An 18708-nucleotide genomic window follows, 5' to 3' on the forward strand; every position below is an offset into this window, starting at 1 on the left:
GGGCAGGAAACCGGGAGAAACCACATTAGTGAACCAATTAGGACTCGCCAAGACCACGTCTCGGTATCGATAATACTGAAAGACACTGCAGAAGCAGTTTCTGCCGCAGGTGGGGAGGAACGAGAAAGTGGAAGATAAGGACGAATCTAGAGAAGATGAGAGAGAGAGAGAGAGAGAGAGAGAGAGAGAGAGAGAGAGAGAGAGAGAGAGAGAGAGAGAGAGAGAGAGAGAGAGAGAGAGAGAGAGAGAGAGAGAGAGAGAGAGAGAGAGGGAAAACAAAGAAAGAGAAATCGATCAAAATCTCAGATTCATACTCCTTTACACACACACACACACACACTCCTCTTTAACCTTCAGCATTAAATTTCAACAAAAACCTTAAGTCTATTGATTGCAATGGTCAGACTGTGGAATGTTGTGTAACCTGCAAGATGTATACACGTAGTGTGTAATGTAGGTTGTACATGTAAGAAGTTAAATTACGTGTTGGGATGTACGAAGGCGGAATGTTGCCCCTCCACGCTGCGTCTCAAGACTACGATGGTAACTATACACACTGTGTACACTCACACACTGCGCGCCCACTGCCACACACTGCGAGTACACTGCCACACACAGCGTGTACACTACCACACTGCCACACACCGCGTGTACATTGCCACACACTGCGAGTACACTGCCACACACAGCGTGTACACTGCCACACACAGCGTGTACACTACCACACTGCCACACACCGCGTGTACATTGCCACACACTGCGAGTACACTGCCACACACAGCGTGTACACTACCACACTGCCACACACCGCGTGTACATTGCCACACACTGCGAGTACACTGCCACACACAGCGTGTACACTGCCACACACAGCGTGTACACTACCACACTGCCACACACCGCGTGTACATTGCCACACACTGCGTGTACACTGCCACACACAGCGTGTACACTACCACACTGCCACACACCGCGTGTACATTGCCACATACTGCGTGTACACTGCCACACAGCGTGTACACTACCACACTGCCACACACCGCGTGTACATTGTCACACACTGCGCGCCCACTGCCACACACTGCGTGTACACTGCCACACACAGCGTGTACACTACCACACTGCCACACACCGCGTGTACATTGTCACACACTGCGCGCCCACTGCCACACACTGCGAGTACACTGCCACACACAGCGTGTACACTACCACACTGCCACACACCGCGTGTACATTGCCACACACTGCGTGTACACTGCCACACACCGCGTGTACACTACCACACTGCCACACACCGCGTGTACATTGTCACACACTGCGCGCCCACTGCCACACACTGCGAGTACACTGCCACACACAGCGTGTACACTACCACACTGCCACACACCGCGTGTACATTGCCACACACTGCGTGTACACTGCCACACACAGCGTGTACACTACCACACTGCCACACACCGCGTGTACATTGTCACACACTGCGCGCCCACTGCCACACACTGCGAGTACACTGCCACACACAGCGTGTACACTACCACACTGCCACACACTGCGTGTACATTGCCACACACTGCGTGTACACTGCCACACACCGCGTGTACACTACCACACTGTCACACACTGCGTGTACACTACCACACTGTCACATACTGCGTGTACACTACCACACACACACTGCGTGTACACTACCACACTGTCACTGCGTGTACACTACCACACTGTCACTGCGTGTACACTATCACATTGTCACACACAACGTGCACACTACCACACTGCTACACACTGCGTGTACACTACCACACTGCCACACACTGCGTGTACACTACCATATTGCCACACACCGCGTGTACACTATCACACTGCCACACACTGCGTGTACACTACCACACACACACTGCGTGTACACTACCACACTGTCACACAATGCGTGCACACTACCACACTGCCACACACTGCGTGTACATTACCATATTGCCGCACACCGCGTGTACACTATCACTGCCACACACCGCGTGTACACTATCACACTGCAACATACCGTGTACACTACCATATTGCCACACACCGCGTGTACACTATCACACTGCCACACACTGCGTGTACACTACCATATTGCCACACACCGCGTGTACACTATCGCACTGCCACACACACTGCATGTACACTACCATATTGCCACACACCGCGTGTACACTATCGCACTGCCACACACCACGTGTACACTATCACACTGCCATGCACTGCGTGTACACTACCATATTGCCACACACCACGTGTACACAATCACACTGCCACACACTGCGTGTACACTACCACAGCAGCAGCAGCAGCAGTAGTAGTAGTAGTAGTAGTAGTAGTAGTAGTAGTAGTAGTCACAGTAGCAGCAGCACAGTTGCAGTAGTAATAGTACAGTAGCAGCAGTAGTAGTAGTACAGTGGCAGCAGTAGTAATAGTACAGTAGCAGCAGTAGTAGTAGTACAGTTGCAGTAGTAATAGTACAGTAGCAGCAGTAGTAGTAGTACAGTTGCAGTAGTAATAGTACAGTAGCAGCAGTAGTAGTAGTACAGTGGCAGCAGTAGTAGTAGTACAGTAGCAGCAGTAGTAGTAGTACAGTAGCAGCAGTAGTAGTAGTAGTAGTACAGCGGCAGCAGTAGTAATAGTACAGTAGCAGCAGTAGTAGTAGTACAGTAGCAGCAGTAGTAGTACAGTAGCAGCAGTAGTAATAGTACAGTAGCAGCAGTACCAGCGGTAGGTAATGGTACGGTTGCGGTAGGTATTGGTACAGGTGGCAGCAGTGTGTGTCAGTGGCAGCGGTAGTGTAGTAGTACGGTTGCGGTCAGGTGGTAATGGTATGGCAGGTACCAGCGGTAGTAATGGTACGGTTGCAGTGGTATTAGTACAGTAGGCAGCAGTAAGTAATGGTACCCAGTTGCAGCGGTAGTAGTAGTGCAGTGGCAGCAGTAGGTAGTACAGTGGCAGCAGGTAGTAGTAGTACAGTTGCGGCGTGAGTAGTACAGGTGGCAGGCGGTAGTAGTGGTTAGTGCAGTGGTAATGGTGGTACAGTTGCAGTAGGTAATGGTACGGTGGTAGGCAGTAGGTAGTAGGTACAGTTGCAGTGATGTAATGGAGTACAGTGGCGGCAGTGGTAGTGGTACGGTTGCGGTTGCGGTGGTAATTGTGGCGGTGGCGGCGGTGGTGGTAGTGGTACGGTTGCGGTAGTGGTAGGTAGTACGGTGGCAGGTGGCAGTGGATGTAGTAGTACGGTTGCGGTAGTAAGGTAATGGTGCAGTGGCAGGCAGTGGTAGAGTACAGGTTGCAGTAGGTAATAGGTACAGGTGGCGGCAGGTAGGTAGTGGTACGGTTGCGGTAGTAATGGTGCATGGCGGCAGTGGATGTAGTGGTACAGGTTGCGGTGGTAATGGTACAGGTGGCGGCGGTGGAGTAGTGGTACGGTTGCGGTAGTAATGGTGTACGGTGGCGGCAGTAGTAGTGGATGCGGTTGCGGTGGTAATGGTAAGTGTCAGTGGCAGCGGTAGTGGATAGTGTGCAGTTGCGGTAGTAATGAGTACAGGTGGCAGGCAGGTGGTAGTGAGTACAGTTGCGGTAGTAATGTAATGGTACAGTGGCGGCGGTAGTGTAGTGTACAGTTGCGGTAGTGGTAGTGTACAGGTGGCAGCAGTAGCGGATAGGTACGGTTGCGGTGGTAATGGTACGGAGTGACGGCAGCGGTAGTAATGGTACAGGTTGCGGTGGTAATGGTACAAGAGTAGGCAGCGTGGTGTAGTGGTACAGTGGCAGGCGGTGGAGTAGGTGGTGCGGTTGCGGTAGTGGAGTAGTGCAGGTGGCGGTGGTAGTAGTACAGGTGGCGGCGGTAGTAGTGGTGGAATTGCAGTTGCGGTGGTGAGTAGGTACAGGTTGCGGTGGTATGGTAGGTACAGTGGCGGCGGTAGTGGTGAGTGTACGGTTGCGGTCGATGAATAGGTACAGTGGCAGCGGTAGTAGTGGTGGTACGGTTGCGGTGGTAATGGTGCAGTGGCAGCGGTGGTGGAGTACGGTGGCAGTGGCGGTGGTGTTAGGTGCAGTAGGCAGCGGTAGTGGTGCAAGTTGCAGGTGGTCAGTAGTGGTACAGTAGGTAGGTGCAGTTGCAGGTAGGTAATGGTGACGGTGGCAGCGGTAATAGGTGGTGCAGTGGCGGCGGTAGTGGAGTAGTACAGGTAGTAGTAGTGGTGCAGGTTGCAGGTGGATAATGGTACAGGTGGCAGCGGTGAAATGGAGTACAGTGGCAGCGGTAGGTAGTGGTACGGTGGCGGCGGTAGGTAATGGTGCATGTGGTAGGTGGTACGGTTGCGGTGGTAATGGTGCAGTGGCAGCAGGTAGGTAATGGTACAGGTGGTAGCGGTGGTAGTGGTACGGTGGCGGCGGCGGTGGTAGGTCAGGTGGCGGCGATGGTAGGTGGTGGTAGGTGGTGCAGCGGCAGGCGGTAGGTAATAGGTGCAGTGGCAGGCAGTAGGTAGGTAGGTGCAGGTAGGCAGGCAGGTAGGTGGTACGGTTGCGGCGGTGGTAATGGTGCAGTGGCAGCGGTAGGTAGTGGTGCGGTGGCAGCGGTAGTGGTGCGGTTGTGTACTAATGGTGCAGTGGCAGCGGTAGGTAGTGAGTGGTAGCGGTGGCAGTGGATAGGTGGATGGTACGGTGGCGGCGGTAGGTAGGTGGTGCAGGTGGCGGCGGTGGTGGTGGTGCGGTTGCGGTAGGTAATGTGCAGGTGGCAGGCGGTGGTAGTGGTACGGTTGCGGTGGTAATGGTGCAGTGGCAGCGGTAGTAGGTGGTGCAGTGGCGGCAGCAGTGGTAGTCAAGTGGCGGCGGTAGTGGTAGTAGTAGTGGTAGGTGACAGGCGGCGGCAGGTGGTAATGGTGCAGGTGGCAGCAGTAGGTAGTGGGTACAGGTAGGCAGGCGGTAGTGGAGTACAGTAGGCAGCGTAGGTAATGGAGTACAGTGGCGCGGTAGTAGTGGAGTACGGTTGCGGTGGTAATGGAGTACAGCGGCAGCGGTGGTAATGGTGCAGTGGCAGCAGTAGTAGTGGTACAGTTGCGGTAGTAATAAGGTGCAGGTAGGCAGGGTAGTGGCAGTGGTGCGGTGGCGGTAGTATGGTACAGGTAGGCAGGCAGGTGGTAGGTGAGTACGGTTGCGGTGGAAGGTGTAATGGTACAGTAGTGGCAGTGGATGTAATAGGTGCAGTGGCAGCGGTGGTAGGTGGAGTGCAGGTGGCAGCGGAGTAGGTGGTAGTGCAGTGGCGGCAGTAGTAGTAGTACAGGTGGTGGCAGTGGTAATGGTACAGTGGCAGCGGCGGTAGTATTGGTACAGGTTGCGGTGGTAATGGTACAGTAGGCAGCGGAGTAAGTAGTGGTACGGTTGCGTATGGTAATGGTGCAGTGGCGGCAATGGATAGTGGAGCGGTACGGTTGCGGTAGGTAATGGTACAGTGGCAGCAGGTAGTGGTGGTGCAGTGGCAGCAGGTAGGTAGGTAGGTACAGTGGCAGCAGTAGTAATGGTACAGTAGGCAGCGGTAGATGGTAGTAGTACGGTGGCGGCGGTAGTAATGGTGCAGTGGCAGCAGTAGTAGTGGTACGGTTGCAGGTAGGTAATAGGTGCAGTAGGCAGGCGGTGGTAGGTAGGTAGTGAGTGGTCAGGTTGCAGGTAGTAATGGAGTACAGTGGCGGCAGTGAAGTAGTACAGTTGCGGTGCAGCAGTAGTAGTAGTAGTCACAGTGGCAGCAGTAGTAGTAGTAGTCACAGTGGCAGCAGTAGTAGTAGTAGTAGTCACAGTGGCAGCAGTAGTAGTAGTAGTCACAGTGGCAGCAGTAGTAGTAGTAGTAGTCACAGTGACAGCAGTAGTAGTAGTAGTAGTCACAGTGGCAGCAGTAGTAATAGTAGTAGTACTAGTCACAGTAGCAGCAGCATCATGTAGCACAACACTGACAGTATCGTGGAGCGAGGTTATCACCTCTTACTTGGTAAGATGCTTACCACCTCTCATCCTTAATATTGTTGAACCCTTGCGTGGAGACAGAGAGAGAGAGAGAGAGAGAGAGAGAGAGAGAGAGAGAGAGAGAGAGAGAGAGAGAGAGAGAGAGAGAGAGAGAGAGAGAGAGAGAGAGAGAGAGAGAGAGAGAGAGAGAGTGTACTCACCTATTTGTGGTTGCAGGGGTCGAGTCATAGCTCCTGGCCCCGCCTCTTCACTGATTGCTACTAGGTCCTCTCTCTCCCTGCTACATGAGCTTTATCATACCTCGCCTTAAAACTATGTATGGTTCCCGCCTCCACTACTTCACTTTCTAGACTATTCCATGACTTGACTACTCTATGACTGAAGAAATACTTCCTAACATCCCTTCGATTCATCTGAGTCTTTAACTTCCAATTGTGACCTCTTGTGTCTGTGTCCCATCTCTGGAACATCCTGTCTTTGTGTGTGTGTGTGTGTGTGTGTGTTTAGCCCATAAGCAGAAAGCTTGTCAGTTCACGTTAATCAAAAACAAATTTACTGATTTGCCAAGAGGTTATTGATGCTACGACACGAAGTGACGGGCGGCAGGTGAGAGATGGTAGGTGGGGGTGGTGGGTAAGAAAGATGGTAGGTGGTTGTGAGTAAGAAAGATGGTAGGTGGTGGCGGTGGTGGGTAAGAAAGATGGTAGGTGGTTGTGGGTAAGAAAGATGGTAGGTGGTTGTGGGTAAGAAAGATGGTAGGTGGTTGTGGGGGGTAAGAAAGATGGTAGGTGGTTGTGGGTTAAGAAAGATGGTAGGTGGTTGTGGGGGGTAAGAAAGATGGTAGGTGGTTGTGAGGGGTAAGAAAGATGGTAGGTGGTTGTGGGTAAGAAAGATGGTAGGTGGTTGTGGGGGGTAAGAAAGATGGTAGGTGGTTGTGGGGGGTAAGAAAGATGGTAGGTGGTTGTGGGGGGTAAGAAAGATGGTAGGTGGTTGTGGGTAAGAAAGATGGTAGGTGGTGGTATGTAAGAGATGGTAGGTGGTTGTGGGTAAGAAAGATGGTAGGTGGTTGTGGGTAAGAAAGATGGTAGGTGGTGGTATGTAAGAGAGATGGTAGGTGGTGGTATGTAAGAGAGATGGTAGGTGGTGGTAGGTAAGAGAGATGGTAGATGGTTGTAGGTAAGAGAGATGGTAGGTGGTGGTAGGTAAGGGAGATGGTAGGTGGTGGTAGGTAAGAGAGATGGTAGGTGGTGGTAGGTAAGGGAGATGGTAGGTGGTGGTAGGTAAGAGAGATGGTAGATGGTTGTAGGTAAGAGAGATGGTAGGTGGTGGTAGGTAAGGGAGATGGTAGGTGGTGGTAGGTAAGGGAGATGGTAGGTGGTGGTAGGTAAGAGAGATGGTAGGTGGTGGTAGGTAAGAGAGATGGTAGGTGGTGGTAGGTAAGAGATGGTAGGTGTTGGTAGGTAAGAGAGATGGTAGGTGGTGGTGGGTAAGAGAGATGGTAGCTGGTGGTGGATTCGAGAGATGGTAGGTGGTTGTGGGTAAGAAAGATGGTTGGTGGTGGTAGGTAAGAGATGGTAGGTGGTGGTAAGAGAGATGGTAGGTGGTAGTAGGTAAGAGATGGTAGGTAAGAGAGATGGTAGGTGATGGTAGGTAAAGAGAGATGGTATGGGTAGGAGAGATGGTGGTGGTGGTAGGTAGTAAGAGATGGTATGAGAGATAGGTGGTGGTATGTAAGAGAGATGGTAGGCGGTGGTAGAGAGAGATGGTAGGCGGGTGGTAGGTAAGAGAGATAGGTAGGTAAGAGAGATGGTAGGTGGTGGTAGGTAAGAGAGATGGTAGGTGGTTGGTAGGTAAGAGAGATGGTAGGTGGTGGTAGGTAAGAGATATGGTAGATGGTGGTAGGTAAGAGAGATGGTAGGTGGTGGTAGGTAAGAGAGATGGTAGGTGGTGGTAGGTAAGAGAGATGGTAGGTGGTGGTAGGTAAGAGATGGTAGGTGGTTGGTAGGTAAGAGAGATGGTAGGTGGTGGTAGGTAAGAGAGATGGTAGCTGGTGGTGGATACGAGAGATGGTAGGTGGTTGTGGGTAAGAAAGATGGTTTGTGGTGGTAGGTAAGAGATGGTAGGTGGTGGTAAGAGAGATGGTAGGTGGTAGTAGGTAAGAGATGGTAGGTAAGAGAGATGGTAGGTGATGGTAGGTAAGAGAGATGGTAGGTGGTGGTAGGTAGTAAGAGAGATGGTAGGTGATGGTAGGTAAGAGAGATGGTAGGTGGTGGTAGGTAGTAAGAGAGATGGTAGGCGGTGGTAGGTAAGAGAGATGGTAGGTGGTGGTAGGTAGTAAGAGAGATGGTAGGCGGTGGTAGGTAAGAGAGATGGTAGGCGGTGGTAGGTAAGAGAGATGGTAGGTGGTGGTAGGTAAGAGAGATGGTAGGTGGTGGTAGGTAAGAGATGGTAGGTGGTGGTAGGTAAGAGAGATGGTAGGTGGTGGTGGGTAAGAGAGATGGTAGCTGGTGGTGGATACGAGAGATGGTAGGTGGTTGTGGGTAAGAAAGATGGTTGGTGGTGGTAGGTAAGAGATGGTAGGTGGTGGTAAGAGAGATGGTAGGTGGTAGTAGGTAAGAGATGGTAGGTAAGAGAGATGGTAGGTGATGGTAGGTAAGAGAGATGGTAGGTGGTGGTAGGTAGTAAGAGAGATGGTAGGTGATGGTAGGTAAGAGAGATGGTAGGTGGTGGTAGGTAGTAAGAGAGATGGTAGGCGGTGGTAGGTAAGAGAGATGGTAGGTGGTGGTAGGTAGTAAGAGAGATGGTAGGCGGTGGTAGGTAAGAGAGATGGTAGGCGGTGGTAGGTAAGAGAGATGGTAGGTGGTGGTAGGTAAGAGAGATGGTAGGTGGTGGTAGGTAAGAGAGATGGTAGGTGGTGGTAGGTAAGAGATGGTAGGTGGTGGTAGGTAAGAGAGATGGTAGGTGGTGGTGGGTAAGAGAGATGGTAGCTGGTGGTGGATACGAGAGATGGTAGGTGGTTGTGGGTAAGAAAGATGGTTGGTGGTGGTAGGTAAGAGATGGTAGGTGGTGGTAAGAGAGATGGTAGGTGGTAGTAGGTAAGAGATGGTAGGTAAGAGAGATGGTAGGTGATGGTAGGTAAGAGAGATGGTAGGTGGTGGTAGGTAGTAAGAGAGATGGTAGGTGATGGTAGGTAAGAGAGATGGTAGGTGGTGGTAGGTAGTAAGAGAGATGGTAGGCGGTGGTAGGTAAGAGAGATGGTAGGTGGTGGTAGGTAGTAAGAGAGATGGTAGGCGGTGGTAGGTAAGAGAGATGGTAGGCGGTGGTAGGTAAGAGAGATGGTAGGTGGTGGTAGGTAAGAGAGATGGTAGGTGGTGGTAGGTAAGAGAGATGGTAGGTGGTGGTAGGTAAGAGAGATGGTAGGCGGTGGTAGGTAAGAGAGATGGTAGGTGGTGGTAGGTAAGAGAGATGGTAGGTGGTGGTAGGTAAGAGATGGTAGGTGGTTGGTAGGTAAGAGAGATGGTAGGTGGTGGTAGGTAAGAGAGATGGTAGATGGTGGTAGGTAAGAGAGATGGTAGGTGGTGGTAGGTAAGAGAGATGGTAGGTGGTGGTAGGTAAGAGAGATGGTAGGTGGTGGTTACCTGGAGGTTATTCCGGGGATCAACGCCCCCGCGGCCCGGTCCATGACCAGGCCTCCCGATGGATCAGGGCCTGATCAACTAGGCTGTTACTGCTGGCCGCACGCAGTCCAACGTACGAGCCACAGCCCGGCTGATCCGGCACTGACTTTAGGTATCTCTCCAGCTCTCTCTTGAAGGCAGCCAGGGGTTTATTGGCAATTCCCCTAATGCTTGATGGGAGGCTGTTAAACAGTTTTGGGCCCCGGATACTTATGGTGTTTTCTCTTAGTGTACCAATGGCGCCCCTACTTTTTATTGGGGGCATTTTGCATCGCCTGCCCAGTCTTTTACTTTCGTAGGGAGTGATTTATGTGTGCAGATTTGGGACCATTCCTTCCAAGTGTAGATTATGATATATCTCTCCCTCCTGCGTTCCAACGAGTACAAGTCAAGTGCTTCCAAGCGTTCCCAGTAGTTAAGGTGCTTGACAGAACTTATACGTGCAGTAAAGGATCTCTGTACACTCTCTAGATCTGCGATTTCACCTGCTTTGAATGGAGATGTTAATGTACAGCAGTATTCCAGCCTAGAGAGAACAAGTGATTTGAAAAGGATCATCATGGGCTTGGCATCTCTCGTTTTGAAAGTTCTCATTATCCATCCTATCATTTTCTTTGCACGTGCGATCGTGGCACTGTTGTGATCCTTGAAAGTGAGATCCTCAGACATTACTACTCCCAGGTCCCTTACATTAGTTTTTCGCTCTATTGTATGGCCGGAGTCAGTAGTATACTCTGTTCTAGTTATTATCTCCTCCAGTTTTCCATAACAGAGTAGTTGGAATTTGTCCTCATTGAACATCATATTGTTTACCGTTGCCCATTGGAAAACTTTGTTTATATCTTCTTGGAGATTAACCGCGTCCTCAGCAGATGACAGCCTCATGCAGATCCTAGTATCATCCGCAAAGGATGATACGGTGCTGTGGTGTATATCTCTGTTTATGTCTGATATGAGGATAAGGAATAAGATGGGGGCGAGTACTGTACCTTGTGGAACAGAGCTCTTCACTATGGCAGCCTCCGATTTAACTCTGTTGACCACTACTCTTTGTGTTCGATTTGTTAGGAAGTTGAAGATCCATCCCCCCACTTTCCCAGTTATTCCTTTAGCACGTATTTTATGGGCTATTACGCCATGATCGCATTTGTCAAATGCTTTTGCAAAGTCTGTGTATATTACATCTGCATTCTGATTTTCTTCCAGTGCATCCAAGGCCATGTCATAGTGATCCAGTAGTTGTGAGAGGCAGGAGCGACCTGCCCTGAACCCATGTTGCCCTGGATTGTGCAGATTTTGGGAATCCAGGTGATTTGCAATCCTGCTTCTTAGCACTCTTTCAAAGATTTTTATGATGTGGGACGTCAGAGCTATTGGTCTATAGTTCTTAGCTAATGCTTTGCTGCCACCTTTATGGAGTGGGGCTATATCCGTTGTTTTAAGTGACTGTGGAATTTCACCCATGTCCAAGCTCCTCCTCCATAGTGTACTTAGGGCACGCGAGAGGGGTTTCTTGCAGTTCTTAATGAAAACAGAGTTCCACGAGTCTGGGCCCGGGGCTGAGTACATAGGCATGTTGTCAATGGCTTTTTCGAAATCTATCGGAGTTAGGGTAATGTCGGAAATCTGGCATACATTTATGGAGTTTTGAGGCTCATTCATGAAGAAATCATTTGGATCGTCGATCCTCAGACCGATTAGTGGTTCACTAAACACAGAGTCGTACTGGGATTTTAATATTTCACTCATTTCCTTGTTGTCATCTGTGTAAGTCCCATCCTGTCTGAGTAAGGGCCCGATACTAGATGTGGTATTTGCCTTGTTTTTGGCATATGAAACGAAATATTTTGAATTTCTTTCAATTTCACTAATAGCTTTAAGCTCCTCCTGCCTCTCCTGGTTCCTGTAAGAGTCATTTAGCTTAAGTTCGATAGTTTCCACTTCCCTGGTCAGCGCCTCCTTTCGTGTATCAGATGTTCTAGCACTCCTGAGGAGCTCAGTGACTCTTCGTCGTCTTCTGTTGAGGGAGCGTCTTCTTCTCTCCAGTTTACTCCTGCTCTTCTTCTTTCTTAGGGGAATATGCCTAGAACATGCTTCGGCTACCAGGAAGTTGATCCTTTCAAGGCACTGGTTTGGATCCATGTCATTTAAGACATCTTCCCAACATGTTTCGTTTAGGACATGGTTTACCTGGTCCCAGTTGATGTTCTTGTTGTTGAAGTTGTATTTTGTGAAGACACCTTCACAGGTACATGCATTCTGGTGATCAGGACCCCTATGCATGTATGTCTGGACTTCGATTAGGTTGTGATCGGAATTAGTTGTTTTTGATATTCTTATGTCTCTTATCAGGTCCTCATTATTTGTGAAGATAAGGTCAAGTGTGTTTTCTAGTCTTGTTGGCTCCACTATCTGCTGGCTTAAGGTGTGTTTTTCGCAGAGACTTAGTAGCTCATGTGTGTGTGACCTTTCATCTGCGCTACCTCTGGGGATTGTTTCAGCTATAACATTATTTGCTACATTCTTCCATTTTGTATGCCTTAGGTTGAAATCACCAAGCAGTAAGATGTTTGGGGATGGAGCTGGAAGGTTTTCCAAACAGTAATCAATTTTCAGTAGCTGTTCCTTGAACTGTTGTGAGGTTGCATCTGGTGGCTTGTATACAACCACAATGACTAGGTTTTGGTTCTCGATCTTTATTGATAGAACTTCAACTACCTCATTTGTGGTGTTCAGCAACTCCGTGCAGATAAGGGACTCTTTGACATACAGGCCAAGCCCCCTTTGTTGCCTGTTTTTTCTGTCGCATCTAAAAAGGTTGTAACCACTTATCCATATTTCACTGTCAAAGTGATCTTTTGTGTGAGTCTCTGTGAAGGCTGCAAACATTGCATTAGACTCCTCTAGAAGTCCACTGATAAAAGGTATTTTGTTGTTGGTGGATGGCTTAAGGCCCTGTATATTAGCAAATATGAACGAGGTTGTATTCTGTGTTTGTTGGGGGGATTTTGTTATTGGCATCAGTAGTTGTAATTCTGGAGGGCCATCGGTGGCCACTGGCTGCGCCTCCAGTCCAACAAGGCTCCAAGGTGGTGGACTATTTTTGTTATTTCCTTCCATTTTCTTTTTTCGTTTCCTGCCACTGAAAAATCACCTGGAGTTGGGTTGTCGTAGCTACTATTGTTTGTCTTGTGGGGTCTGTGCCTCCTGGTCCCTTTTAGATGGTATGCAGGGCACTCGATGTTGTAACACTGCTTCTGGAGGACCGAGGAGTGGCACATTTTTGGGTGAAAGAAAATACAGGAAGAAGAACGACACACTCCTTTAGACAGGAGGTCGCTACATTTTTTGGGATGGTCAAAGTTGCATGTCCCATTTTTTCCCCTGTTATTCCATGCTTACAGATGCCCCAAGCATAATATTTGCACAAATTCACCTTTGGTTGAGAATTGTTGGGAGGTGTGTTGTCAATTTCTGCAGGTTCTGGGACTGCACTATAATCCTCAGTATCCAAGCCAGGGCCACCCCGTCCTGGTAGGTAAGAGAGATGGTAGGTGGTGGTAGGTAAGAGAGATGGTAGGTGGTTGTGGGTAAGAGAGATGGTAGGTGGTTGTGGGTAAGAGAGATGGTAGGTGGTTGTGGGTAAGAAAGATGGTAGGTGGTGGTAGGTAAGAGAGATGGTAGGTGGTGGTAGGTAAGAGAGATGGTAGGTGGTGGTAGGTAAGAGAGATGGTAGGTGGTGGTAGGTAAGAGAGATGGTAGGTGGTGGTAGGTAAGAGAGATGGTAGGTGGTGGTAGGTAAACAATAGCAGGGATGGTAGGAGCACCAAACCATGATGGTCAACAAGTGCTGAGAGATATATATGAAGGAAGATGTACAAACATACAGAGGATACATAACACACACACATCTTCCCACACAACAAAAGGAACATACGAAGATTTATGGAAAACTTATGCAATATGACCTTTCGTTTAGTAAACATATTAAAACAACGCATCAAAGGCTACGAAAATGAGTGACGATTCTGAAAAAAATCAAAATAAGAGAAGTTGCAACAATGATGGTGCTTTAAAACACTCGTGCAATCACATCTGTAATACAGTAGAGAATCCTTTATCCGAAATTTCAAAATCCTTAAGTTTTTAGTGTCGACATGATGCGCCATGAATGTATGACTCGGCACAAGACGTGATGGAGCAGCAGCAATTACTCACTGATTACTGCATGTTTTGTCATCCCTGGTGTGAAGATATTGTTGAAAATGTCTAAAAGGTCTATGGGTAGCAGTGAAAAGAAAAAATGGAAGGATTTATCTACATCACAGAAAGTCAAGTTGTTGGAAAAATTTGAGGAGTATAAGAATGAAGCGTCTGACTGAGCAGTCTCGTACTGGTACAACTATCTACCACCTGACTGAGCAGTCTGGTACTGGTACAACTATCTACCACCTGACTGAGCAGTCTGGTACTGGTACAACTACTATCTACCACCTGACTGAGCAGTCTGGTACTGGTACAACTATCTACCACCTGACTGAGCAGTCTGGTACTGGTACAACTACTATCTACCACCTGACTGAGCAGTCTGGTACTGATACAACTACTATCTACCACCTGACTGAGCAGTCTGGTACTGGTACAACTACTATCTACCACCTGACTGAGCAGTCTGGTACTGGTACAACTACTATCTATCACCTGACTGAGCAGTCTGGTACTGGTACAACTATCTACCATCTGACTGAGGAGTCTGGTACTGGTACAACTATCTACCACCTGACTGAGCAGTCTGGTACTGGTACAACTACTATCTACCACCCGACTGAGCAGTCTGGTACTGGTACAACTATCTACCACCTGACTGAGCAGTCTGGTACTGGTGCAACTACTATCTACCACCCGACTGAGGAGTCTGGTACTGGTACAACTATCTACCACCTGACTGAGCAGTCTGGTACTGGTACAACTACTATCTACCACCCGACTGAGCAGTCTGGTACTGGTACAACTATCTACCACCTGACTGAGCAGTCTGGTAGTCAGTCTGGTACTGGTACAACTATCTATGACTGACAGTCACCAACTACTATCTACCACCCGACTGAGCAGTCTGGTACTGGTACAACTATCTACCACCTGACTGAGCAGTCTGGTACTGGTACAACTATCTACCACCTGACTGAGCAGTCTGGTACTGGTACAACTACTATCTACCACCTGACTGAGGAGTCTGGTACTGGTACAACTACTATCTACCACCTGACTGAGCAATCTGGTACTGGTACAACTATCTACCACCTTACTGAGCAGTCTGGTACTGGTACAACTACTATCTACCACCCGACTGAGCAGTCTGGTACTGGTACAACTACTATCTACCAACTGACTGAGCAGTCTGGTATTGGTACAACTATCTACCACCCGACTGAGCAGTCTGGTACTGGTACAACTACTATCTACCACCTGACTGAGCAGTCTGGTACTGGTACAACTACTATCTACCACCTGACTGAGCAGTCTCGTACTGGTACAACTACTATCTACCACCTGACTGAGGAGTCTGGTACTGGTACAACTACTATCTACCACCTGACTGAGGAGTCTGGTACTGGTACAACTACTATCTACCACCTGACTGAGCAGTCTGGTACTGGTACAACTACTATCTACCACCTGACTGAGCAGTCTCGTACTGGTACAACTACTATCTACCACCTGACTGAGGAGTCTGGTACTGGTACAACTATCTACCACCTTACTGAGCAGTCTGGTACTGTTACAAGTACTATCTACCACCCGACTGAGCAGTCTGGTACTGGTACAACAACTATCTACCACCTGACTGAGGAGTCTGGTACTGGTACAACTATCTACCACCCGACTGAGCAGTCTGCTACTGGTACAACTACTATCTACCACCTGACTGAGCAGTCTGGTACTGGTACAACTACTATCTACCACCTGACTGAGGAGTCTGGTACTGGTACAACTACTATCTACCACCTGACTGAGGAGTCTGGTACTGGTACAACTACTATCTACCACCTGACTGAGCAGTCTGGTACTGGTACAACTACTATCTACCACCCGACTGAGCAGTCTGGTACTGGTACAACTACTATCTACCACCTGACTGAGGAGTCTGGTACTGGTACAACTACTATCTACCACCTGACTGAGCAGTCTGGTACTGGTACAACTACTATCTACCACCCGACTGAGCAGTCTGGTACTGGTACAACTACTATCTACCACCTGACTGAGGAGTCTGGTACTGGTACAACTACTATCTACCACCTGACTGAGGAGTTTGGTGTTGCAACAACCATTAACTACCACCTAAAGAAACAGGACAATCTGCTAACGTTTTATGCTGAAGTGATCAACAGAAGTTAATGAAAAAAAAACATTTTACAGAGGGAAAAATGAAAATGTTGAGTGTGTATTGATGGAGTGGATTGGTCAGTGTCAGAGTGAGCATAATGCTGCTTAATGAAATGTTCACCATGAAACAAGCAAATATCTATCATGATGAACTGAATATTGAGGATAACTCAATATTTAGCAGACTGGTTACAAAAATTTAAGAAAAAGCACAGCATTAAATATTTAAATATTAGTGGTGTTGAAGCATCTGGTGATCACGACGCAGCACACAAGCTGTTTCCTGAGCCAACACTGTTGCTCATGAAAATCTACAATGCTGATGAGACATCGCTGTTCTGGCATTACTGCCCCAGAAAAATATACTGACTACGGTTGATGAGAGAGCTCCTACAGGAGTTCAAGATGCCAAGGATAAATTAACTTCGCTGGGATGTGTTAATGCAGCAGGAACGTATAAGTATAAACTTACTGTGGTAGGCAAAAGCTTGCGTCCCCACTGTTTTAAAGGTGTGAATACCTTACCAGTCTATTATTATGATAACAAAAGAGCACGGATCACCAGGGACATCTTTTCTGATTGGTTTCATAAATATACAAATATTCCAAAATCCGAAAAAAACACGAAATCGGAAACACTTCCGGTCCCAAGCATTTCGGATAAAGGAACCTCAAGGCGGGAGAGATATCAGAGCTGGACAATGTACAGAGATGGTTCACTGACCGTACACAGGCAACAAAACATCTAAGCTACCGGGAACGTCTCAAAACGCTTGCAATGTTCTCTCTCGAGCGAAGAAGAGAGACAGAGATAACTAATAACATGTACATGAACGATATTGAAGGATCAGACTGGCAATCAGCATATTACCATAACATTTTAGTGGAATTTGGGTGACTGAGTAAGTGAACTGGGCTAAGTGTGAGAGGGAGCTGGGTGAATAAGTTTAGGTCAGTGAACTTGAAGTGTTCTGAAGCGAGGGTATCCAGGAAGCGCACGCACGCGCGCACACACACGCACGCGCGCACGCACACACACACACACACACACACACACACACACACACACACACACACACACACTTGATACAAGCAGCTTTAACCCCCAAAACCTGTGCTCACTACACCATCCCTACACACGCCACAAGCCCTCCAACCCCGCACCATCACCCCCACACTTCTATCTTCTCCCACCTCCCGCTTCCACTCCCTCATCCCAAACCCCCCTCCCACCTTCACTCCCTCACCCATTCCCACTCTCTCACCCTAAAACCTTCACCCCACACATTCATCATTACCCACCTGTCACCTCAAAGTTCTACCCCACACCTCAATTTGGGAAAGAGGGTGGGAACGAAAACTGACAAAACAAGGAAAGGGAGGGAAAAAGAATGGAGAGGGAAGGAAATAGGAGATAGAGAGGGGAGGCTATAGTGTGTGTGTGTGTGTGTGTGTGTGTGTGTGTGTGTGTGTGTGTGTGTGTGTGTGTGTGTATGTGAGAGAGAGAGAGAGAGAGAGAGAGAGAGAGAGAGAGAGAGAGAGAGAGAGAGAGAGAGAGAGAGAGAGAGAGAGAGAGAGAGAGAGAGAGTGTGTAGCCTTGTGAACGAAGCTCACAGATCACAGTGAGAAAATCCGGTAGAGAAAACCTCTGGGGAAAGGAAATTGCTGACAAATGGACATATATCTAATTGGAACCATCCACGTTTAAAGGTGAGTGAACGTTGATGACGGGCAACTGGGCGGCTGGTGGGCGGGCACGCGGGCGGGATGGGTCGCTGATGGGCGGGATAGGTGGTGGGTGGGATGGATGGATGGATGGAGGGCGGTACTGTTTATACAACCCGTCCTCACCGTGTAGAGAGAATGTGTGGTTATAAGTGTCGTATGTGATTGTGTTGTTTAAGTGTCGTAAATGACAATAATTGTATTGTTAAAAGTGTCATATATGATTGTATAATTGTATTGTTGCAAGTGTCATATATGATTGTATAATTGTACTGTTGCAAGTGTCGTATAAGACTTGTGTCATATCTGAAGATTATGTTGTTGTAAATGTTGTATATGAAAAGTATGTTGCTGTAGGTGCTGTGCCTGAAGATCGTCTTATTGTCAATGTCTGTGGAGAGATGTTCTCCATCAAGGGGCTAAACTCCCTCACATTCCCACAATGACAGTGCATGTGTGGGCTAAGGGGGTCATGACCTCTCCTTTCCATTAGCAGATATGAAACAAAATCTTGCAACCAAGCATCATTAAAGCTATACCAGAACATCCATATATCTTAGCATGTGTTCCTTACTTTGCAAAATTAGATTTCCACTAAAGTGAATGTAGATCAAGAAGTGACAAAATGAATACATGATATTTGCACATATACAGCAGAGTCTTGCAGGAGAATCTACAACATAATATATTAAGGTGTTTGCCTGACGAAGCTTCTATTTCCAAAGGTCATTACAAATTTGAAATATGCCTCTAACCTAATAATATAGCTAGAGTCATTATACCCAATAACCTGCTCCTTGGAGTCAAGGAATCCGCACTCTTTGATTCAATTAAGTCGTCAGAGATGGCACCTATGCCCGTAGACATTATGTCATCAGAAATTCAATTGTAAATAGATGTGCTGGGGGCTCCTTGAGCCAGATTGCGATCATGACGA

General features: G+C 48.2%; 1 protein-coding gene across 9 annotated transcripts in view; it reads right to left on the bottom strand.

Annotated features, from left to right (window-relative positions):
• LOC128699201 (adenosylhomocysteinase-like 1) overlaps positions 1 to 18708 on the bottom strand; it is a 562478-nt gene that overhangs the window by 89736 nt on the left and 454034 nt on the right. The gene's annotated exons all lie outside the window — the stretch shown is intronic.

Source organism: Cherax quadricarinatus, chromosome 54 (genome assembly GCF_038502225.1).
Source record: "Cherax quadricarinatus isolate ZL_2023a chromosome 54, ASM3850222v1, whole genome shotgun sequence".
Taxonomy (NCBI): domain Eukaryota; kingdom Metazoa; phylum Arthropoda; class Malacostraca; order Decapoda; family Parastacidae; genus Cherax; species Cherax quadricarinatus.